The 24,290-nt window shown below is 45.9% G+C and overlaps 1 protein-coding gene across 14 annotated transcripts in view; it reads left to right on the plus strand.

Moving 5' to 3' along the window:
* The window catches only part of plekha6 (pleckstrin homology domain containing, family A member 6), a 351,695-nt gene that overhangs the window by 150,438 nt on the left and 176,967 nt on the right, over positions 1-24,290 (plus strand). The window lies entirely within an intron of this gene.

Consider the following 24,290-nt stretch of genomic DNA (forward strand, 5'->3'; position numbering starts at 1 on the left):
ACATACACAGCACTCTTATTAGAATCCTTACAGTATGGAAGCAGGCCAATTGGCCCGTCAAGTCCACACCAACACTCTGAAAAGCACCCAGACAAATTCCACTCTACCCCAGTAACCCTGTCTTTCCCATGAACCTATTCAGCTAGCCTGCACGTGTTTGGACCGCAGGAGGAAGCCAACACAAACGCAGGAACCACCGTGCAAGCTCCACGCAGACAGTTGCCCAAGGGTAGAAATGAACCCCGGTCCCTGGCACTGTGAGGCAGCAGTGCTAACCATTGAGCCACGGTGCCACCCCACTCTGAGGAAAGGAGTTCCAGGATTTTGACCCCGTGTCAGTGAAAAACATTTATATTGTTCAAAGTCAGGATGGTGTGATTCTTGGAGAGGAACCTGTAGGTGATGATATACCCAAGCATCTGCTGGCCCTGCCCTTCTCAGTGGTAGAGGATGAAGGTATGTGAGGTGCTAATGGAGCCATGACGAGCTGGTGCAGCTAGCTTTCTTGGCATGTATGACATCATAACTACCCAGAACCAAATGATCTGCTTTGGTTTGTTGTTCTCAGTGAGTCGTGAGACGGGTGAACAGCACACGTGGGGACAGAATTGGGCTCAGTTAAGATGCCCTCTGCCCATTCGACACATTGCTGCTGGAGCTCAGAGGCATGGGTGAAGACCTTGGTGGAGTTGAGGTACCAGTGGGAAGGCTGGCATACAGTCACCTGAGCCGTTGCATGCAGGGCCCAGATAAAAACGGGTCTGAAGAGGAATCTTAGCAAAACAAACTAGAATTGGAACTCGTTACCCCAAAAGCTGACACCCTCATGGTACAGGAATAGGAAACTATACAGACTTCTGTTGTTTCACCTCCTTTAACCCTTGAAAGTGGCATCACAAGTAGACAGGGTGGCAAAGAAGACAGTTGGCACGCTTGCCTTCGTCGGTCAGTGCATTGAGAATAGCAGTTGGGACATCATGTTACAGCTGTGCAAGATATTGATAAGGCCATATTGGAGTATTATGTATAGTTCTGGTCGCCCAGCAAGAGCAAAGATGTTATTAAATATCTGTGCTGTGTGACTCTGTGGTTGTATGAGTTTATTCATTTTCCAGATTCCAGTTTTTCCAGCTCTGCAGCACGTAGAGCTGCACTGCATCTGTCTGGAAAATTCACCCAAATAATATGTCGAGTACTTTTCGGAACTGGGTGGTTGTATTCTCTTGGGATAATGAAGCTTCATTTCTAAAGTGTTTTACAACTGGAAGCAAGAAGTTGTTCGTAGGTTGATCAATGCCAACTTGCATTTTATGGTGCCTTTGCTGTAATAAATGTCCCAAGGAATGGCTTCAAGTGTAATTAGACATTGAGCCACATAAAGTGAAGTCACAGAGGTGGCCATAAGTTTTATCAAAACATTAAATTTTAAGAAATATCTCCAGGAAAGAGGTAGTGGGTTGGAGGGGTGTAGGAGTAAAATTCCAGAACTTAAGGACATGGTCAGTGAAGAATGGCTGCCAATGGTGAAATGATTAAAAGCAGGAATGCTAAAGAGGTCAGAATTAGAAGAGTCTCAATATTTCAGCAGTTTAGGGAGAGATTATGGAAACGAGACATGGTGAGGCCACGAAAGGATTAGAAATGAAAGATGAGGATTGTAACAGCAAGGCATTGCTTCACCAGGAGCTAAATGTGGTCAGCAAGCACAAGCCTGATTGGGGATCCACACTTGGTGTGAGTTAGCACACAGGCAGCAGGGGTTTGGTTGATCTGGAGCCTAGGCAAGGCAGAATGTGGGATGCTGGCCAGGAATGGGTTGAAATACCTGAGTCTACAAGAAAGAATTGTTCCAGGAGCTGGACAGTGAGGAGAAAGACAGTGTAAACAGAGGCAAGAGTCCAGATTAATTAAATTTATTCTTAGCCAAAAGCTATAGCACCCTCATTGTGCGTCTCTCTTATGGTATTCTTACATAATGCAGTGCACCTATCACGCGACATAATTATTGAATAGCGCACTGATAATATTAGATAGTGCACTCTTCTTGTATCCTATACTTTTAAGGTACCTTTTTAAAGCGGCTGGTGTAATCTTATCAACATTTTAATCCAGTTCCCCTGATGTCCTTGGTCAAACAATATCCTTCAAGTATCATTCCACTATTGGCAGGATCATTGCAATATGGTGTTCCCAGTATAATCATCCAGTTATGTTTTGATACAGTGAACTCCTCATGTGGTACCTTTTATAAATGGTAGCCAGGCTGAACAGGGAGTTGAGTGGCAGTGAGCAGGGCAATCCATGTTGGGGCTTTGCTTAAGAATAAAGCCTCTACTCCATTTTTACCTTAATGTTCAAGTGCAAGCGCAGGATATTACCTGCTCTTGACAGGTGTGTTTTCAATAGGTGGGCACGTAACGTGGATTGAGTGGGCATCACAGGCTCACTCCACTGGTGCCAGGTGGGGTGAGTGTGTGTCTGAGCACTGAAATTGGCAGGCTGCCCACCATAACGGAGTAAATATTGAAGCTTGTTGAAAGCCCAGTTGACCCAGATGATAACGGTCAGCTTGTGCAGGCAAGTGGGACTAGTTTAGTTTAGGAAGCCTGGTCAGCATGGCATAGTTGGCCCAAAGAGCCTGCTTCTGTGCTGTATAACTCTGTGACATGCTTGGAAAAACCCAGCCTCATGCAGCCGCCCCCCCCCCCCCCCCCCCCCCCCCCCCCCCCAACCTTGCAGTCCCCAATCCCTAAGCTTTCCAAACCATCCCTGAACCAATTCCATGGACAGACCACACATAGGTTCCATAAGGCCTTCTCCGTGAACCCGTTTCCTGACAGTGCCCATTGCTGAGGTCAGTTTGATTGGCAGGCAGTGTGCCAATGTGGCATTTCTGCTGGGGTAGGTTTCCCCGGTGGTCTCACAATCATGCTTGGCTGCTGCCCAGTAGCATTCTGGTCTGTCTGCTGATGCTACCTTTCCTTCTGTGGAGATTGGGGGAGCTGGGTTATGCAGGAAGTTAGGTATTCCCACCTTTCCACCATAACCCTTGATCCCTTCAACTATATTCAAGGCTGTGTTAGACAGATTGAAAATGACCCAGTCTGCTGCTGACTGTGTGGGAGAATTCCAAACACTGAGGAATGACGACCCTCTGTAGGAAAGAAACCCTCCCCATCTCCAATGGGAGACCCTTTGTTCTGAAGCTGTCTGTGTTTGTTCTAAACTCCCCCCATGGGAAGGAATATACTCTCAGCAAGGCAAGACTCCTCAGAATCTTACACGTTCCAATGGAATATACCATTTGTACAGATCTCCTGATTGCTTTATTTTTAACCAGCACTTGGCAATAGATTTATCGGCGCAGATTGGTGGCCAGAACAGCAACAATGTTGAAGCAAGTCACAAATGACAGCCAGACAATAAGAGACGCACAAGGGAGTGGAGCTGTTATTTTCTGTCTGAACAAGCAGGAGCTGCCCTGGGGCTTTGTCATGAGAATGTGGCTCAAAGTGTGGGACTCACTGTCTGGGCGAGGGCATTTCTATTTCTTCAGGCTTGGCTGCTCGGTATGTCCACCTGAGCTCTCTTGTGTGCTTCAGCACCACGGTCCCCAGGGCCTATGCTATCCTGATTCATCTTGGGCAGCAGCCCAGATGGTGGACGTGATGTTGATCATTCACCTCTGCCATCCGTGTCAAAAACAATGTTTGGAATTGGGACCCCAACGATGACCATGAAGCCATTGTCGATTGTCAGGAAAAACCCATCTGGTTCACTAACATCCTTTAGGGAAGGAAACTGCCATCCTTTCCTGGCCTGGCTTACATGTGACTCCAGACCCACAGCATTGTGTTTGATTCTTAACTGCCCCCTGGGCAATTAGGGGTGGGCAATAAATGCCAGCTATGATGACATCACTTGAATAAATAATAACAAAAAACGATGAAGACTGGGTTAAATTGTACAAGGCAGATAGTCTATTTGGAGCAGTTTACGCACCTTTGCGCTGGTCTGCTGGTTCTTTCAGACATGCTTCTGGTTTCTCCCTCCACTCCTTCATCTGTAGGTCGTCTCCCTCCTTCTGCTTCAACCCCATCCTCCACCCACATTGAGTTCCCCTCTTCTATGTTCAATTCCCTACACCACCCTTCCCACAACATTCAGCCCCTCCCTCCCCATTATTATTAGTTCCCCTCCCCCAGTAATCAGTCTCCTGCTCCCTAACATGTTCCCTTCCTTGTAACATTCAGTGCCCCACAGTCAACCCCCTTTTGTCCCACCCACCCTCACATTCAGACCTCCTCATCCTGCATTCACATGCCTCTGTCACCCATACTTAGTGCTCTACCTCACTGCAATAACTCTCCTTCTGCCCCCACATTCTGTCACCCCTTCATCCCTTGTCCCCATCCTTCATTTAGTTACTTGCCATTGGGACATTTGCCTTGGTCGTGATAGATGGCTCTGGCTGTATAACCAAGGATAAAGGATGAAAATTTCCTCTGAGAATTCACCAGTCTCTGCATGTCACAGGCAAATCATGGTGACACCAACAGAGCCGCACTGGGCAGTTGGGATGGCCGTGGAAAATGGGATTACGGAAATGGTCGCCTATTAAATATTACTCCCAATTACGTTGACTTTCCATCAAAGTGAATGCAGACCAGAAGTATTGATCTGATACAAGGGTCCTGACATGAAACGTCAGGTTTCCTGCTCCTCTGATGCTGCCTGGCCTGCTGTGTTCCTCCAGCTGTACACTCTGTTATCTTGTACTAATCTGATCTGTACTGGCCCCACTTTAGCAGAAGTTCCCCGATAGGTTTGGTGGTAGCAGAAAGCTGAAACTGCTCATCAGCAATGTTAAACTATAAATGTCATGGTTTGTGCCTGACTAGGGAACACTGGGATTCTTACGCCTGCTGGCTATAGGAATGTGGGATCACATTGTGATTAAGAATCCAGGTTCTGGTGTGAGATGCGTGCACCTGTGATGAGGGCAGAGTACAGTCATATAGTTCTTGTGGCTCAGAAAGATGTTCTTCGGCCCTGTGCTGGTCATTGAACATCCATCTCTTCCAATCCCATTTACCAGCACTTGGCCCACAGCCTTGTTTGCCACGATGTTTCATGTGTTGATCTAAATAATTCTTCAATATCCCAAGGGTTCCTGCTCTGCCAACCCCAGGCAGTGAGTTCCACATACTTTCACCCAGAGGGTTGTGGCTATTTTTCCACAAATCCCCTAATCTCCTTGCCCTAATACTGTACCCCATGGTTATTGACGCCTGTACTAAGGGGAGAAGATTGTTCCACCTACCCTGTGAACTTTGTGCACCCACCTCAGCGCTCTGTGCTCTAAGGAAAACAATCTCAGCCTATCTGATCTCTCCTCATAGCTGAATTACTCCAGCCCTGGTAAAACTCCGGTGAATTATTTCTGCACCCTCTTTAGTGTAGTCATATACTTGGGAACAGTTTGATCAGGGTGTGAGGACAGTGTGGACTGCCTTGTGTTTTTTACATTCCAGCCCATAACTGTCTGATAGTTTTACTTGTAACTGATTTCAGGAAGCTACATTCCAGTCTGTGGCTCTCCTCTAAAATTGATACCAAGTGACTGCGTCTGGTAAGAATTCCCATTTAAAGTGTCTCTCCTGCACAGCCACTGAATTAGGTTCAGAGTGGGCCATGCTTACTTACAGCTGTGACAGTAAACTGGCTTTTGTTTTCTGAGCGGGTTCAGTCTGGGTTCAGTTTGAAACCAAATCTCCTGTGGCAGTGAAAGTGCCCTCTCTTGTGACCCCAGAATGAGGAGCTTTGGGACTCTTTCTGAGAACCAGAGAGATTCCAGCTTATTCCAGTTAGTCACTGACTAACAGACACTGTAAAGAGGAGAAATTCCAGGCTTTATTCAGTTATGGGTCTTGTGCCAATAAAATAAAATTTGGCATTTATGTAGCAATGTTCACCTGTCTAGACGCTAAACTCCAGAATACTTTCCCTGATCTCTCTGCCTCTTTGGTCCTTTCTGACACTCTTTGAAACCTATCTCTTTGGCCAAGCCTTTGCTCATCAGCCCTCAGGTCTCCTAATATGACATTGTGGTAAATATTGTTTGCAAATGGCCCTATTAAGCATCACAGGATATTTTCCTGCATTAAAGGGACCGTGCAAATCCAGGTTGTTGTTAACAGTTGATCTGCAATTTCAAACCCATCACAGAGACCCTGAAAGAACTGTCACCATAATGTGTAGGGGTGTCGCTTTTACCTTCAATAAGATATTTCTCCCTAATTTGGCAATAATTACATTAGCTCTCGTAACATAAGAACTGGAAGGAGCACTGAAAAATTCAATAGACTTTAGTTACAGCTCTGATGTAATACAGTGTCACAGGCACTTCAGTGTGTGGGCTAATACTGAGTTGTTTGTTTACAAACAGGAACTCACTTTCCTCAGCCTTTCCTTCAGGTAGCCTCAGTCAAGATGGAGAGTGAGACCTCTATGCCCTCAGGTCACATGCATGCTGTTTTCATGAGTGTGTATCTTAAAAGTACACTGCATACTAACTGTGAGACATTACACCACAGACACCGTGTAACATGGATGCCCTGAACACCAAATCTTCCAAAGGTGTGTGACCACCTTGGCTGTGAATTGACGGTAGTTCACCAACTTCCATAGAAAAAGATCCCAGGTAACATCTTTCACTAGGACAATAGGGAGGTCATATAACACAGAAGGACAGGTCTATGAAGGGTAAAGCGACATGGAGATCTCAGAACACAAATACATCAGCCATTAAAAGTTGCACTACAGGTTAGCAGGGCCATGATTGAAACAAAGAACAGGTTTATTTCTGATGTAATGGTAGAGTAGGGAGGTAATGCTAAACTTGGATCCAATCCTGACAAGGTGGCAGAGATGGCCTCGTGATATTATCGCATGACTGTTAATAGAGAGACCCAGGTAATGTTCTGGGGACCCTGGTTTTAATCCTGCCACAGCAGCTGGTGGAATTTGAATACACTAAAACAAAATCTGGAATTAAGAATCTAATGTTGTCCATGAATCAATTGTTGATTGTCGGGGAAAAAAACCCAAGTGGTTCATTAATGTCCTTTAGGGAGGGAAACTGCCATCCTTACCTGGCCTGGCCTACTTGTGACTCCAGCACCACAGCCAATGTGGTTGAGTCTTAACTCCGCTCTGGGAAATTAGGGATGGGCAATAAATGCTGCCCTACCCACGTGTATTTAAAAAAGAAACTTAAGCATTGAGTGTAATTCCGGTAGGTGTATTTTATAAAGTATACTATGTTCAGGGCAGTGGTGAGAGAAGCTTCATAAGGATGATACCAGAAATCTGTGGAAGTACATTTCATGAAAGAATTAACATCTGGTTTCTCCTCTTGAAGAAATAACGAGGGCTGACCTGCAAAGGTCCTGAATAGTGTGGAATAGTCTGTCAGTGTGGACCCATGGGGAAGAGCATAACCCACGGCTTTCAATGTAAGATCGTCACCAAGAAATCTGACAGGGAATTCAGGAGAAACTTTTTTTTTTAATCAGAGTGGTGAGGAGGTGAAGCTTGCTCGAAAGGGACTGCTCAAAGTGAAAAGTATAGATACATTTCTTTTTCAAGATGGCAGCAGAGTAGCAGTGCAATGTGTGGGCTCCTCAGCCCAGGGGCCTGGAGCTTGTTACACCATCAATGTTTCCATTTATTGCAGTACCTTCCCTTCTTTTAATAACTTGGTATAAGGCGTCTTATCCGGTCCAGGCTCAGTGACAGGGTGGCTTCCAAGGGCCTGGAATGGTGCTGTAGGCCTGGCACCTTGGAGGCTCTCTCAGTCTGGAATTGCATTCTCGTTCCCAGTGTGGGGGTCCTGTCACGGAGGTCTTCAGTGGGTACTGGGTTTTCCAGCAGCCCGGCACAGAACTCTCAACTGGCGTCAGGGTTTCATCCTTGCTTTACAGTTGGCTTCCCAGTCTTCCAATGGCCAGACTCGAACACCCACCGCCAATCATCCCACTAACCCTGCATTTCCCATGATTAATCCACCTAACCTACACATTGCTGGACACCGAAGGCAACTTAACATGGCCAATCCACTTAACCCGCACATCTTTGGACTGTGGCAGTAAACCCAGACACGAGGAGAATGTGCAAACTGCACACACAGACAGTCTCCTAGGGCTGGAATTGAACCCAGGTCCCTAGCGCAGTGAGGTAGCAGTGTTACCCACTAAGCCACCATGCTGTATGCTGAACCCAGGAGTTGTTAATTGAATTGTAATGAGCAGTTACTTTCTTTGTGACTTCTGTCATTAATTTGGGCGCCATAATATGGTAACTTATAAAACTTTTCACTGTATTTCTTCTGTAAAAATATACCTGACAATAAATTCCTATTCTGGATTCTATTCTGTTTGAAAGGAAACCAGATAAGCAAATGATGGGGATGGAAGTCGATGGTTATAGTGGCAGATCTAGGTGTGAGATACTGGGAGGAGGCTCGAGAGAAGCATGAAGACAAACATGGTGATGTTGAGCTGAATGGCCTGTTCTGCTATGTCTCCTGCCTGTAATAACGTAACTCTATTTAATATTGAAAGTAGAATACAAAGTGGTTTTCATTTTCAAGAAGAGCTTCTGATACTTAGAATTGGCACATCGCGTTGATAAGAGCTGTGTTCACCAGCCTGTTCCGTTAAATCTTCTGGTTATCATTATTTATTGTGTATTCGAGGTTGTGTTGTGAGTTTTGTCCTCTTGTAGCCTCCCTGTACACATGTAATAGCAGAGTGAATCTGCGAGGCAGAAAGGATCCATGTTTAACAGGTCTATTTCTAAATATAATGTTGAGAGAATATGTTAACAGTTGCTGTTCCGAAAGCTTCTCACCACTCAATCCTCTTCACCGTGTTCCTAGAGTTTGAGACAACAGCGTACCTTCTCTGATGTGGGACGGTGGGTGGTATCAGAGACACAGGGTGGCTGGCAGTGAGTACGTGCACATTGTTTCATACCAGCTGGTGGCGATGTGTCGCTAGGTCAATGAAGCAGAGGCCCAGGCTAAAGGGTGAGGTGTCCAATTCCCATCGTGGGCAGCTGGTTGAATGTAAATGTGTTTCATAGTTCTGGAATTTAAACACAGCCTCAGCAATGGTGACCGTGACAACTGTCGCTGATTTTTGTCGAAACCCATCTGTTTTCACTGCTGTCTTTTCGGGAAGGTAATCTGCCAACCTTGGCACTATGTGACTCCAGACCCACAGCAATGTGGCCCACACTTAGCTGCCCAGCGTGCCATTCAGTTCAAGTACAACAAGTCCAGGCCTTGCCAGCAAAATGAAGAACTCCAAAGAGCAAGTGCTGTATAGTCTCTGGTCTGGTTGGTTGCCACGAGGTTGTTCGGCACAGACCCTCCTGTGGTTCAGCTTGTTGTTGTTAAACAGTTAGAATTCCATCTCCAGCTGTTTGTGAATTCCACTTCATTGCAACCGCGTGTAACATCTGAATGTTTCACCGGAGAATTGCACATCCCTCGCAGTCCTGTAGATATCAGCCACAGAAGCTGATAAGGAAGATCAACTAACCGCCCGCAAGCTCTTACAACCTGGAAGGCTCTACCTGCGAGGCCGGTGGCAGTGGTAACTCTCAAAAGAGAATTAGATCAAAGGCTGAAAGGCAAAAGCAAGTCATAGCCAAACAGACCATGGGGCCGCTGTCTCTCTGTGACAGGGAGAGGACTGGTGCTGGTTTAACCTGAAGCTCAGCACACCGCAGGTGAGGTTGGAAAAGGCGATTCTTTCATGGTGACCTCAGCCAGTGCAGGAGTTGAGCCCGCACTACTGCTACCACAAAATCAGCCATCCAGCCAACTGAGCTGAACTGACCCAGTATGTGAGTAACGAGCAGGAGAGTGGGATTTCATTCAGTTGTTCTTTCGAAGAGTGGGAATGGACTCACTGGGCGAAATGGCCCCCACTGTCCAACGTGCACGCTTCCACTGATGGTCTTCCTCTCTGTATGGATTGAGAGTCTTGTAAGGATGATCGTGTGACCCTGTTAGTTCTTGCAAAATCTCACTCGATCCTCCTTTTACCTAAATCGAGTTTGAATTCAGTGGGATCACTTTGACCTTCATGTGCCATCTAGTGGCCCACTCTGGGAAACGCAGCTTCACTTAACACAGCGTGGAGCAGGAGGAACACAGCAGGCCAGGCAACATCAGAGGAGCAGGAGAGTTGATGTTTTGGGTCAGGACCCTTCTTCAGAAATAAAGGAGCTTGGAGGTTGCAAGCATGCACAGAGCAATTTCGTGCGGCTTATCAAATGCTGGAAATATTCAGCAGGTCACATATCATCTGTGAAACTTGTATCAGAGATAATGGGAACTGCAGATGCTGGAGAATTCCAAGATAATAAAATGTGAGGCTGGATGAACACAGCAGGCCAAGCAGCATCTCAGGAGCACAAAAGCTGACGTTTCGAGCCTAGACCCTTCATCAGAGAGGGGGATGGGGTGAGGGTTCTGGAATAAATAGGGAGAGAGGGGGAGGCGGACTGAAGATGGAGAGAAGATAGGTGGAGAGGAGAGTATAGGTGGGGAGGGGATACGTCAGTCCAAGGAAGACGGACAGGTCAAGGAGGTGGGATGAGGTTAGTAGGTAGGAAATGGAGGTGCGGCTTGGGGTGGGAGGAAGGGATGGGTGAGAGGAAGAACAGGTTAGGGAGGCAGAGACAGGCTGGGCTGGTTGTGGGATGCAGTGGGGGGAGGGGACCCCCGCCACAACCGCCCAAAGAGGATCCCCCTTGTTCTCACACACCACCCCACCAACCTCCGGATACAACGCATCATCCTCCGACACTTCCGCCATCTACAATCCGACCCCACCACCCAAGACATTTTTCCATCCCCACCCCTGTCTGCTTTCCGGAGAGACCACTCTCTCCGTGACTCCCTTGTTCGCTCCACACTGCCCTCCACCCCACCACACCCGCCACCTTCCCCTGCAACCGCAGGAAATGCTACACTTGCCCCCACACCTCCTCCCTCACCCCCATCCCAGGCCCCAAGATGACTTTCCACATTAAGCAGAGGTTCACCTGCACATCTGCCAATATGGTATACTGTATCCATTCTACCCGGTGTGGCTTCCTCTACATTGGGGAAACCAAGCGGAGGCTTGGGGACCGCTTTGCAGAACACCTCCGCTCGGTTCGCAATAAACAACTGCGCCTCCCAGTCATGAACCATTTCAGCTCCCCCTCCCATTCTTTAGATGGCATGTCCATCATGGGCCTCCTGCAGTGCCACAATGATGCCACCCGAAGGTTGCAGGAATAGCAACTCATATTCTGCTTGGGAACCCTGCAGCCCAATGGTATCAATGTGGACTTCACCAGCTTCAAAATCTCCCCTTCCCCCACCGCATCCCTAAATCAGCCCAGTTCGTCCCCTCCCCCCACTGCACCACACAACCAGTCCAGCTCTTCCCTTCCCCCCACTGCATCCCTAAACCAGCCCAGCCTGTCTCTGCCTCCCTAACCTGTTCTTCCTCTCACCCATCCCTTCCTCCCACGCCAAGCCGCACCTCCATCTCCTACCTACTAACCTCATCCCACCTCCTTGACCTGTCCGTCTTCCCTGGACTGACCTATCCCCTCCCTACCTCCCCACCTATACTCTTCTCTCCACCTATCTTCTTTTCTCTCCATCTTGGGTCCGCCTCCCCCTCTCTCCCAATTTATTGCAGAACCCCCTCCCCATCCCCCTCTCTGATGAAGGGTCTAGGCCCGAAACATCAGCTTTTGTACTCCTGAGATGCTGCTTGGCCTGCTGTGTTCATCCAGCTTCACACTTTATTATCTGTGAAACTATCAGGCAGGTAAATGGTATGCTGGCCTTCATTGCAAGAGGATTTAAGTTCAGAAGTAAGATGTCTTACTGCAGTTAAACAGGGTCTTGTTGCGATTGCATCTGGGCTATTGTGTGTAGTTTGGGTCTCCCTACATTAGAGAGAATGTTCCTACCAAAGAGGGAGTGTAGCAGAGGCTGATACAGGGATAGCAAAACTGTCCTTTGAGATTGGAATACAGCTGGTATTCATTTCTGGTCTCCCTGCTTTAGGAAAGATGTTGTGAAACTTGAAAGCATCCAGAAAAGATTGACAAGGATGTTGCCAGAGTTGCAGGATTTGAGCTATAGGGAGAGGCTGAATACGCTGGGGGCTATTTTCCCTGGAACTTCAGAGACTGAAGGGTGACCTTACAGAGATTTATAAAATCATGAGGGGCATGGATAGGGCGAATAGTCATGCCTTTTCCCCAGGGTAGGGGAGTCCAAAACTAGAGGACCTAGGTTCAAGGTAAGAGGGGAAAGATTTAAAAGGGACCTAAGGGGCAAACTTTTCATGCAGAGGGTGTATGGAATAAGCAGCCAAATGTAGTGCTGGAGACAGGTACAATTACAACATTTAAAGCATGTCTGGATGGGAATATGCATAGGAAGCATTAAGGGAGATGAGCCAAATGCCGGCAAATGGGACTAAATTAATTTAGAATATCTATTTGAAATGGACGAGTCACACCAAAGGGTCTGTTTCCATTCTCTACAGCCAAGACTCTAAGAGGTTGGTTTGACAGGACATGTAATCAATAGTGTCTTAGAAGAATGAGAGGGGATCTGATTAAAACATAAAAATTTCAACAGGACTGGGCAGACTAGATGCACGAAGGATGTTTTCCCTAGTTGGGTGTCTAGAACCAAAGATTATACTCGCAGGATTTGAGGGAGATCATTTCCAACGGAGATGAGGAAACCAGATGTTAATGAGCTTCATCTAAATAACTCTCAAATATCTTGAGGGTTCCTGCCACTTACCCTTTTGGACAGTGAGTTCTGGATACCCATCACACTCTGATGGAGGCTACAATCCACACTGGGATTCACCTCGAGGCTGGGAGTCCCTCAGGTCTGTGCTGGGATTCACCTCGAGGCTGGGAGTCCCTTGGGTCTGTGCTGGGATTTAACCTCAAGATAGGAGTCCCTCAGGTCTGCGCTGAGATTCACCTCGAGGCTGGGAGTCTGTCAGGTCTGCGCTGAGATTCACCTCGAGGCTGGGAGTCCATTGGGTCTGCGCTGAGATTCACCTTGAGGCTGGGAGTCCCTCGTAACTGTGCTGTGATTCACCTCGAGGCTGGGAGTCCCTCGTAACTGTGCTGTGATTCACCTCAAGGCTGGGAGTCCCTCATAACTGTGCTGTGATTCACCTCAAGGCTGGGAGTCCCTCAGGTCTGCGCTGAGATTCACCTCGAGGCTGGGAGTCCCTCAGGTCTGCGCTGAGATTCACCTCGAGGCTGGGAGTCCCTCAGGTCTGCGTTGAGATTCACCTCGAGGCTGGGAGTCCCTCAGGTCTGCGTTGAGATTCACCTCGAGGCTGGGAGTCCCTCAGGTCTGCGCTGAGATTCACCTCGAGGCTGGGAGTCCCTCAGGTCTGCGCTGAGATTCACCTCGAGGCTGAGAGTCCATTGGGTCTGCGCTGAGATTCACCTTGAGGCTGGGAGTCCCTCGTAACTGTGCTGTGATTCACCTCGAGGCTGGGAGTCCTTCACGTCTGCGCTGGGCTGTACCTTGAGTCCGTGCTGTGTCAACTCACCTCTACTGATGCCATCTGAGGACAGGCAGTAAGTAGAAAGACCAAAAAACCATGAAAAGAGACAGAGAAGAACAGTAACAGGTGGACGGGTAGAGTAGAGGAGCTCTGGCTGGGGATCCCTACTCTGCCTCCATCTCAGATAAACAGGGATTGAGACTTCCATCATGTCACTTGCCTTGGTAATTGACTTGTACTTCACCATTTCGCTGCCTGGGTTTCGGAAATTTTGAGTCTGATTTGGCAGGCTCCTTTATTTTCCTGCAGAAATATGATTGGTGAAGGGTAGAATCACCAGAGCTAATCTTTTACACAATTATATAATTGATTTCCAGAGTTTTGCATGACAAGCATATGTCTCCTAGAAACTCTCTAGTCGCAGTTTTAATCTATTCGCATGGGGATCAAGTTAATCCCCAGTTAATAAACACGGCCTGTATACAGTGCACACCATATGGACAACTTCCTAAGGATTCTTAGTGGACCACAGGCCTCTAGTTAGAACCTCTAACATAGTGGAACCTCAACTGTCCATTCCTTTCCCTTTCAAAAGGGGTGCTGAGGCCAGGTGAAAGGGCAATGGAGAAAAATGATTTATATGACAACTTTTGTGAATTCCAAAGTATAAGCCAGTGAAGACTTTTGGAACCGTTGTTTAATTAGTTTTCGTTTAACTTTCATTCAGTTAACTTCAGTTAGCTTTCTTGAGAAAAGTCCCAATGGACGTGATTTCTCAATCTTCTTTTTATTGTATAAATGTAGAAAGAATGAAAAAGTTTCATTTCTGTAGCACCTTCCATGACCACAGGACATCCCACAGCACTTGAGAACCAAGGAGATAGCTGCGAAGTGATGCCACTGTTGCAATGTCAGAAATACAGATATCAGTTCACACCTAGGATGCTCCCACAAACAGCGATGCTTCTATGAAGGTTGAGGGATGGATTTTAACCGGGAAGCCGGAGGGAACTTGAACCAGTGCCGGGGAATTGTGATCACTGGAGGATTGGATGCTTGTTCGTCGGTTACTGTTAATGGAGTTTTTTCTGACTGCTTTGGTTCCCTGGCAGACCCCGGGCTGTGTTGCAAACTGTGGAGTTAGCCGAAAGGCAGATGGTATGCATCTTGAGGCGATTAATCAGGCTCTGAACCTCTGTCAGATTACAACATACAGCTGTTTCAGAGAGCTTGCCTAATATAAAACAAACAGGCTTTAGGATAAGGGTCAGCCACATAGTTTCTAACTATGGGTCTATAATATGAAACACGCAAGATTAAAAGTTGGATAAAAAGAACTCAACCCAACAGAAAATCTTGGATGTATGCACTGGTGACTAAAGCATGTAGAGTTAATGTTTCTGGAGTAAGTTCTCCCTCTCTCCTTCTCTGACTTTTTTGCATTTTTGTCATTGTACATAATTATTCAGAATGAAGGCCACTCGATGAGTGCAATACTAGCATCCCTCCCGAATCACAATGGTGTTGAGTAACTGATTTGTTTAAAGTAGATCTGAATAGATCAGGGATTACTGATTGTGGGTAAGGACCTTGTATCTGTGTGCTCACAGAGAAAAGGTTGTGGCAGATGGTATCTCTTAAAAGTTTCTTTCGGTTGGATAAGCATCAAAAAGTAGATGTTATTAGCATAGCCTTGAGCAACTGGAGCTCGAATTGGTCAAGGCAATCAGAGCTTCTATTTTTTTCAACGAGATCTTTATCAAGCATTGGCAAGAACACACAACTCTATCATCTATGTAAAACTGAAAGAACTGCGGATGCTGCAAATCTGGAACAAAAATAGAAGTTGCTGGAAAAGCTCAGAGGGTCTGGCAGCATCTGTGAAGGAAAAATCAGAGTTAACGTTTTGGGTCTGGTGGCACTTCCTGAGAACTGAAAGTAACTGGGAAAATGTCAATTTATATGACTGACATATAAACCAACATGATCCTAGCTACCATCAGTTCTGAGGAAGTGTCACTGGACCTAAAACGTTAACTCTGATTTTTCCTTCACAGATGTCACCAGACCCGCTGAGCTTTTCCGGCAGCCTCTGTTTTTGATCCATTAGATGTATATCTAGCAGGTCCTGGTGAAAGCTCTGAAATAAATTGGCTGTTGGTACGAGGGCTGTTGCTGGCAAAGTTGGCATTTATTGCCCATTCCTTATTGCCATGAGAGGGTACAGGTGCTGGTTGATACAGGTTTTTCCTGCTTTGACCTAGTGATGACGAAGGACTGGGAATAAGTGCCTGAGTCAGATTTGGAGTGAAACTAAGGCGGGGCTGATGGTGTTCCTGAGAAGTTACTGAGATTTGATGGGATTACCATCTCAGCTCCACACCTTGGACCTGTTTATCCCACCCAAATCAAACAGGTACAGCTGGGCAGAACTACAGAGTAGTTATAGTTTAATTTTGTATATCCCAATATTCACCCTTCACCAGCGCTCAGAGTTGTCTCTCACAGAACCAGGGCCATCTAGCCCCAAATCATAAGTTTGTTCATTGTATATTATTCAAGTGTTTATAAGTTTTCGGACGGTGGTTTTGTTCTATTGTTTGAACACACGAACAAAGAACAAGAATAGGCCACTCGGCCCTTCGAGCCTGCTCTTCCAAGCATGGACTGATCTGATTTTAACCTCAACTCTACATTCCTGCATAACAGATAACAAAGTGTGAAGCTGGATGAACACAGCATCTCTGCAGGTCCCGTTATCTCTCTCTCCACATTCCTGCATATCCCCAAAAATCTTTCACCCCCACAGTCATCAAGAATCTATCTACATCAGCCTTATAATTATTTTAAGGTTCTGTGTTCACTGCCTTTTGAAGAAGGGAATTTAAAAAAACTTTAAACCTCCGTGAAAGAAAAATGTTTCCTCATCTCTATCTCAAACGGGCGTCCTCTTATTTTTAATTTTGACCCCTCGTTCTAGATTGGCCCCAAGAAGAAGCATGCATTCAACATCCACTTGGTCAAGTTCCCTTAGGATCTTATTTGTTAATTTGTTTGTGAGATGTGGGCATTGCTGATATGGCCAACAATTATTGTTGATCTTTAATTGCCATAGAAAAGGTGGTGGTGAGTTGCTCACTTGAACTGATGCAGTTGTATTTAGGCCCACTCACTGTTGTTCGGGAGGGAGTTTCATGGTTTTGACAAGTATCGCAGAAGGCATGGTCATATATTTCCATGTCAGGATAGTGAGTGGCTTGGATGGAAGCTTGCAGATGGTGTTCCCATGTACCTCTTAAAAGTTTCTTTCGGTTGGATGAGCATCAAAAAGTAAATCCTTGTTCAATACTCAGAATACTGTCCATTTGCCTGGATGATGCAGCTCCAAAAATACTCAAGAAGCTCAACAACACGCAGGACCTTCATGATGGTTGAGATTGGAGGTTCGGAAGCTGCTGTCATAGGAGCCCCAGTGATTTATTGCAGTGCCTCTTGTAGGTGGTGCGCACAAGTGCCACTGTACATCGGTACTGAAAGGTGTAAATATTACAGATGTTCGATGGGGTGCCACTGAAGTGGGCTGCTTTATCCTGCGTGTTGTTGAGCTTCTTGAGTATTTTTGGAGCTGCATTATCCAGGCAAATGGAGAGTATTCTGAATATTAAACAAGGATTTACTTGTGAGATAGTAGGAACTGCCAATGCTGGAGAGTGTGTGATGACGAGGTGTAGAGCTGGATGAACACAGCAGGCCAAGCAGCATCAGAGGAGCAGGAAAGCTGACGTTTCGGGTCTGGACCCTCCTTCAGAAATCCTTCTTTTCTGAAGAAGGTCCAGACTCAACATCAGCTTTCCTGCTCCTCTGCTGCTGCTTAGCCTGCTGTGTTCGTCCAGCTCTACACCTTGTTATCTCAGGATTTAATTGCGCTGCTACAAAAGGGAAGACTCATCCAGCCTCACATTTTATTATCTTGGATTCTCCAGCATCTGCAGTTCCCATTATCACTCAAACTATAAAGATGGGATTTGGGAGGTGCATGTTTGTACTTCTGTGCATCTCCAAAACTAACAGCTGAGAAAAGATTGCAAAAAAACTGCAAAGATTGGCTCCAGTTCTTTCCTTCACCACCAGGCTTCAAGAAATAGAACAGCTTGGTGAGGGAGGAAGGAAGGGAAACTTGAATGGACCTGCCCTATGCCACTAATATTTTATTGGGAGATTATGAACCCCTCCCGCATGGTAGATTGGTAGCATGGCGTGTATATAATCAGGTTGGTTAGTCGTAGGTTGGAATCTGGAATCTGCTACATACCTCTAGCCTGATTCAGTCTTTTGCAGAATGCCTTTGGATAATCTCCCTGCCACAAACCCTCCTCCCTGATTAATCTAGGCCTTAAATTGGTCTGTTACCGCATGTGGGCAGTGTGATCAGGAAACCTGTGCTCTTTGTTTGTAATTTCTCAGAAGGGTCCCATTCTCATAGCTGCTCCTCCTGCAGAATGTTCAGTTGAGGCTGGCTGAGGGACCTATCACTGGAAAATTGTTGGGTGTTGGTGCCCATTGAGAGCAATTCCCTTGCCCTTGTTGCTGACCCTCCCCAACTACACTTTTGTTACCCACCCACCTTCAACCCACTTCCTCCTGACCGCCACCCCTTTGAAACTCCTCCCACCACCACTTACCTCAGCCTCCAGTGGGTGTCTTTCTGGCAGTAGCCACTGCCCACCAGTGGCGCTGCTGAGCAAAAATGCTGCCTGATTCTGAGTGGCCAGCACCTCTTGGTGGGTGGGAACTCCCTCTCCTCAGGGTCTTCATTGTGGGAAATGCCGGCCCTTGGCCTCCTCTCAGCTGCCTGACCTGTAGGCCTTTCCCAAAACGGGGAATGCTGCTGTCTCACCAGATTTACAGACAGTCACCAAGAACACCCTCCCATTATCTCTGTAAGATATCCCTCTTATTTTTGTAGAGACAGCCACAAATAATCCAGAACATTCTCTGATTCCCAAAATGGTTTCTCTTGGAATGATTCAAATCGGGTTATGGCGTAGAATACCATCAAGGTTGAAAACCAGAGGAGGACAAGGCAAATTAAAAGTAGAGATTCAATATGTAAATTTGAGACTATTGTTTGTCTGGGGAATGGCAAACTGAGGAGACTAGAAACTCCAAATCTAAGATATCAGGGAAGAGAGAAAACAGTGCAATGTTTTGATGAAACATGATCAGATGCAGTAAGTGTGGTAATAATCATGATATACACCATGGTGCGTTTTGTGCTGAAAAGGCTCTGAAGAATATTTTTAAAATTCCACCCCTACTGCCCAGCTATGGTACATTTGACTGGATTATAAGTCTGAGATAGATCTGTGTGACAATACCCATTGTGGAGTTGACAAGACACTGAGAGGGATGTGGTCAGTTTATGAAGACACTCTCCAGTGACTCATGAGTTACCTTCCCTTTGGCTTTGGTTCCCATGTGCGTGTGAATTAGGAACAGAGGTAAACCGTTCAGCCCTTCAGGCCTACTCCACCACTGAATAGGATGGTGGCTGATCTGACTAACCTCAAACCCACATTCCCACCTCCTCTTGATAATCCTTTGCCCTCTCCCAGTCACTTAGCAAGAACCTATCTTAAAAACATTTGGGGCCTTCTACCACTTGTTTCAGCACGAGAGTTCCAAAGTCGCACAGAGAGCTTAAATTCACCTCACAGCGTCAAGGAGATGTACAGTACGGAAACAGGCCATGCTGATCGGATATCCTAAATTAATCTAATTCCATTTGCCAGCATTTGGCCTATATCCCTCTAAACCCTTCCCATTCAAGCACCCATCCAGATACTTTTTAAACGTTGTAATTGTACCAGCCTCCACCACTTACTCCAACACCTCATGCAGCACCCTCTGCCTTTTAAATCTGTCCCCTCTTACCTTGAACCTATGCCATCTAGTTTTGGACTCCTCCACCCTGGAGTGAAGACCTCATCCGTTTTAAATTGGAGGCTCCTGGTTTTTAAGTGGTGACCCCCATTTCCTGATTGAAGCATTGCAAGCTCGGGACAGAGGGTCTCATGCTGGAGTAAACTGCAACTTAGAGACCTCCCTTAGGCTGCTTGTTGTATTTAAACACGGAGTCCCTGCACCTCTGAGTTGGTGGAATCCCATGTGGTTCCGATTACTGGTTCAGCCAGAGGTTTTTATGAGCAAAGAAATTGAAAGTCAGCACTTTTCTTGTCCATTCCAGTGAAGGAAGAAGTGAGAGAATATAGTTTTACACTGAGGAACATTTAGTATTGGCTTCACATTTAGGTGCAACCTGAAATGTATTTGATCTTCACCCTGAACGACATCTGAACGAGCCACCTTCTGCTGAAGACCAATTTTGTTGTTACATTTGAAAACCGAAAAAAAACTGTGGATATTCTGAATCAGGAACAAAAACAAAGTTGCTGGAAAAGCTCAGCAGGTCCGGCAGCATCTGTGAAGGAGGAAAAAAACAGAGTTAACATTTTGGGTCTGGTGACCCGAAGGGTCCTGTTCTGAGGAAGGGTCACCAGACCTGAAACGTTAGCCCTGTTTTATCCCTTCACAGATGCTGCCGGACCTGCTGAGCTTTTCCAGCAACTTCTGTTTTTGTTGTTGTGTGTTTGGTTTATCCAGTTAGGAGAGAATTCTGAGTCTTTAATAGGTTTGAGCAATAGCTTATAAGGTATTATACATAACGTTACAGAAGCATGACTTGCATCAATTCACCCTTTTGATTTTTTTTTCTGTCTCTCATATGGTATCCTACATCAACACAGAGGTGTTATTGACACTGTTCGAGACCTTCAACCTCTTCAAACTCTTAAACTACAATTTGCATTACCTGCGGTACGCACTCACATTTTTTGTGCCACATTGTTACTCCAAAGGACAATGTGACGCTTAATCCAGGAATGAGTGTGTCATTTACAAATGGTTGATTCTTGGGATGTGGTGCTGACGCTAATTATTGCCCCTCCTTCGTATAGAACAAAGGACTGCAAATGCTGAATATCTGAAACGGCAGAAATTTTTGAAGAAACTCAGCAGATCTGGCAACATTTGTGGAGAGGAAAGCAGAGTTAATGTTTTTGAGACCAGGTGGGTTCTGAAGAAAAGGGTCACTGGACTTGAAACATTAATTCTACTTTCTCCCTTCGAAGGTGCTGCCAGACCTGCTGGGTTGCTAATGTTGTTGTTCAGAACCCCTCTCCCTGCCCTTGAGTAGGTGACAATGAGCTTCTTGTTGCGTGGTAACCTTGGGGAGGTGGGAGACGTGGTTAGGTACAGTTGGTTCCGCTATAACACATGTTCTGGCAACGTGAATTGGTTATAGCGCGACTGATGAATAGGGGAGCGTTACTTCTAAAACACGAACTTGTGTTGGCTATGATGCAGTTCCATTGGTGGGCAGCTTTGTCGTGAAGCGCTTTCTGTGAGAGGATGTGAACATCAAGAATGCAGTTGACATTATCGTGGAGGCCTGGGGTGATGTCAGCCAGGATTGTTTGCATGCAGTTTGGCAGAAGCTTCTCCCAGACTTTTTTTCAAGATTTTAAAGGCTTTGATCTGTCGAAGGAGCTCCCAAGAATCGTAGAACATTGTGTTACTCTTGCAAAGCAAGTTGGCTTTGAAGAAGTGGAAAGTGAGGATAATGAAGAGCTGCTTGAATCCCACTGTGAAGACTTCTCCACAGCTGATCTGCAACAACTTGTCGCTGAGGGGGAAGTGGAAACAGGAGATGAAGAAGTTGAAGTCTGGGATGCAGCACCACGAGAGCTTTCCACTTCTGTTTTGCCTTCTTTCCTGAGGGAAATAGAGAAACAGTTGCAGTTCCTAGAGGACAACCATTACAATGCAGAATGTAGCACAGTAGCCGTTCAAGGAATATGATATTATTTGGTACCCCATGAAAGAAAAAGGGCAAAGCAGGAAAAATTGGATGCCTTTTTTTGAGCCAATCCCCAAGAAACAGCAAGGAGACAATGAACCACGGCCACCCGCTTCTGGATGAACTATTTTTCGCTCTAATCCTGCAAACGCAATTGCACCCGAAAGTGGTGGTGCTGATGATGATGACCCTTGTGCCCTGCATTGTCAACAGGGCAACCTCAAAACCTCCTCCCCAATCAAGTCATCTTGGCTCTTTCACAAGGTAAGGCATTAAATTTATCTTTATTTCATGATTAGATATGAATTAAGCATTTATTCAAGCCACACTGTCCGTTGTGTTAAACGTTTGAGTGATTCTTTTTGGTGGTCTGTCCCTAAACCTGCTTTTCCCATAGGCCCCATTGTTTCTATGGTGCGATTCTTTTTTTATATATATAACACAATGTTGCACAGGAATGCAACTATTGCCTTATAGCAGAACTGACTGTATGAACCATACATATTGATATGGCACATCTAGGACAGACTGGGTGAAGACAGCAGGATTTTTTTCAAGCAACTGTGAAGATTGTGAAGAGAGAGGCCCCTTTACATCCCAAACAAAACCTCCCAAAGCTTCTCCCAAACATCGACTCTTCTATTCTGTATCCCAGATGTAGCTTTACTCAGGAATTCAACTGCAAGCCAAAAATTCTTGACTTTAAAAAAACCCATCTATCTATTTGTTTTGTTTCAGCTCCTGCCAGGCCTCCTCGAGCTCATCCCGCCCTAACCTTTGGCAGATTTCTTGCTCATGTAGCAATTAGCAGCACCGCCTTCCCATAGCCACACCTAGAAAATGCAGAAATAGAAACAAAAAGCTGTGATCGATTCAGGACATCTTCTCTTGTTCTGGTGCTGTTTTGTACTGCGAACCGTGTAGCAAACCTGCTTCATCCTATAGCATGTAGTTAAGATAGCTATGTATAGTTATGCTTTGAAATTGCCGCAAGGTAAGACTTGTCACCACACTTTTGAATGATGGAATGTCTATGTTCTTTTGGAACGATTGTGTTCTGACATGCAGCACCTTATCAAATGCTCCCATTAGTGATCTCTACAGGTTCCATCAGCTCAGATTGTATACTGTAGTAAGTGATGAGTGAGGGCCCGTGACAAGTCTGGAGAGGGTGGGTAGGGTAAAGCTTTTCTACATCAGTGGAAGTATTGAGGGCACAGATTTGAGGTAATTGGCATAGATGTAATCAACAAGAGGAAATGCTTTCCCCTGCAGCGAGCTAGTGGGATCTAGACCATGCTTCCCAAAGGTGTGGTGGAGGCTGGCTTAATTGAGGTGTACGAGTAAATTGGATTGTAACCTGAAAATGTACAACGTGCAGGGCTGCAGGCTGAAGGTGGGGGACTGGCATTCGGTGAATTGCTCCTTTGGAGAGCCAGTACAAACCCGATAGGCTGAATGGTCTTCTGTGATGGATGTATTTTGTGTTTCTGAGAGTGCTGTTGCTCGGAGTAAGCTCCCAGCAATTCAGAAAGAATATTGTAGCCGTTGTAATGAGGTCAGCCAGCTGGACAACATAGAACATGAGTTCTGTGATTGAGACTGTTAATCTGGTCTAACTGGGGAGACCTGACTGACATAAAAGGGCGAATGTCAAGGATATTGAGTCCTTGAATGCTTGCCTCACTGGGTGGGGGCAGTACTATTGACAAAGGCTACGCGGTGTCGTAGATAGATGTAGTGTGAGAGGAGGTAGGTTCAAAACTGAGATGAGGAGAATCTACTTCTCTGAGGGTTGTGAATCTATGGAACTCACTGCCCCAGAGCGCAGGGCAGACAAAATCAATCAACAGATTTAAGAAAGAAATAGGTGCGTTTCTGGTGAAACACAGGAGAAAGGGTCAGTGGACCTGAAACGTTAACTCTGTTTTCTCCTCCACAGATGATGCCCGACCTGCTGAGCTTTTTCAGAAACTTTGTTTTTCTTCCTGATTTACAGCATCAGCAGTTCTTTTGGTTTTTATTTAAGATCATCCATGATCGTGTTAAATGACAGAGTGAGCTTTAATGCCTAAATTGCCTCCTGTTGGCCCTAGCTCCTTTTATATGTTCCTAATTCTAAATAAAGAGTGATTAGTGATTGGATGTCAGCCTCTGAAAAGTTATTTTAAATACCAGCTTCTGACTGTTTGAAATGTTTTTTGCCAGAACATTCAATCAGTGAATAGTTTGTGCTCAAAAGCTGCCTCACATAAACAAATCTCTTCATGTTAGAGGAAAGGACCTACCTTTTTATAGTACTTTTCACAGCCGTTTTTGATGAAAAATTGGTGAAGTTGCAACTTCTCTTTCCTTGAAAGGAGGAGGCTAAGAGAGATCTGATAGAAACTTTCAATATCATATACAGGCTAGGAGAAATGGTTCCTGCTCATGATCAGGAACCTGAAATAACCTCCCGGAGACCATCAGGACTCCCTCTATTTATATGAACATAGCACACGACACTGGTCCAGCTCACTCAGAGCCAGGTGACAGAGTGACCAGAACCTCTGACACTCCTGTTTATAATCTGTCAGCCAGGACTCCCTGACTGGACCAGATTAGCAGCCCCAATCAGGGAACTCCACCTGGCTGACTGCATTCCAATCACTACGGAATCAAAGGGCCTAGCTGTAAAGTGTTTTGCAAAGAAGCAAATGCGAGGTAAGAAAAAAAACTTTATTTTCCAGTGAGTGGTAAGGGTC

Source organism: Stegostoma tigrinum, chromosome 21, assembly GCF_030684315.1.
Source record: "Stegostoma tigrinum isolate sSteTig4 chromosome 21, sSteTig4.hap1, whole genome shotgun sequence".
NCBI classification, from domain to species: Eukaryota; Metazoa; Chordata; class Chondrichthyes; order Orectolobiformes; family Stegostomatidae; genus Stegostoma; species Stegostoma tigrinum.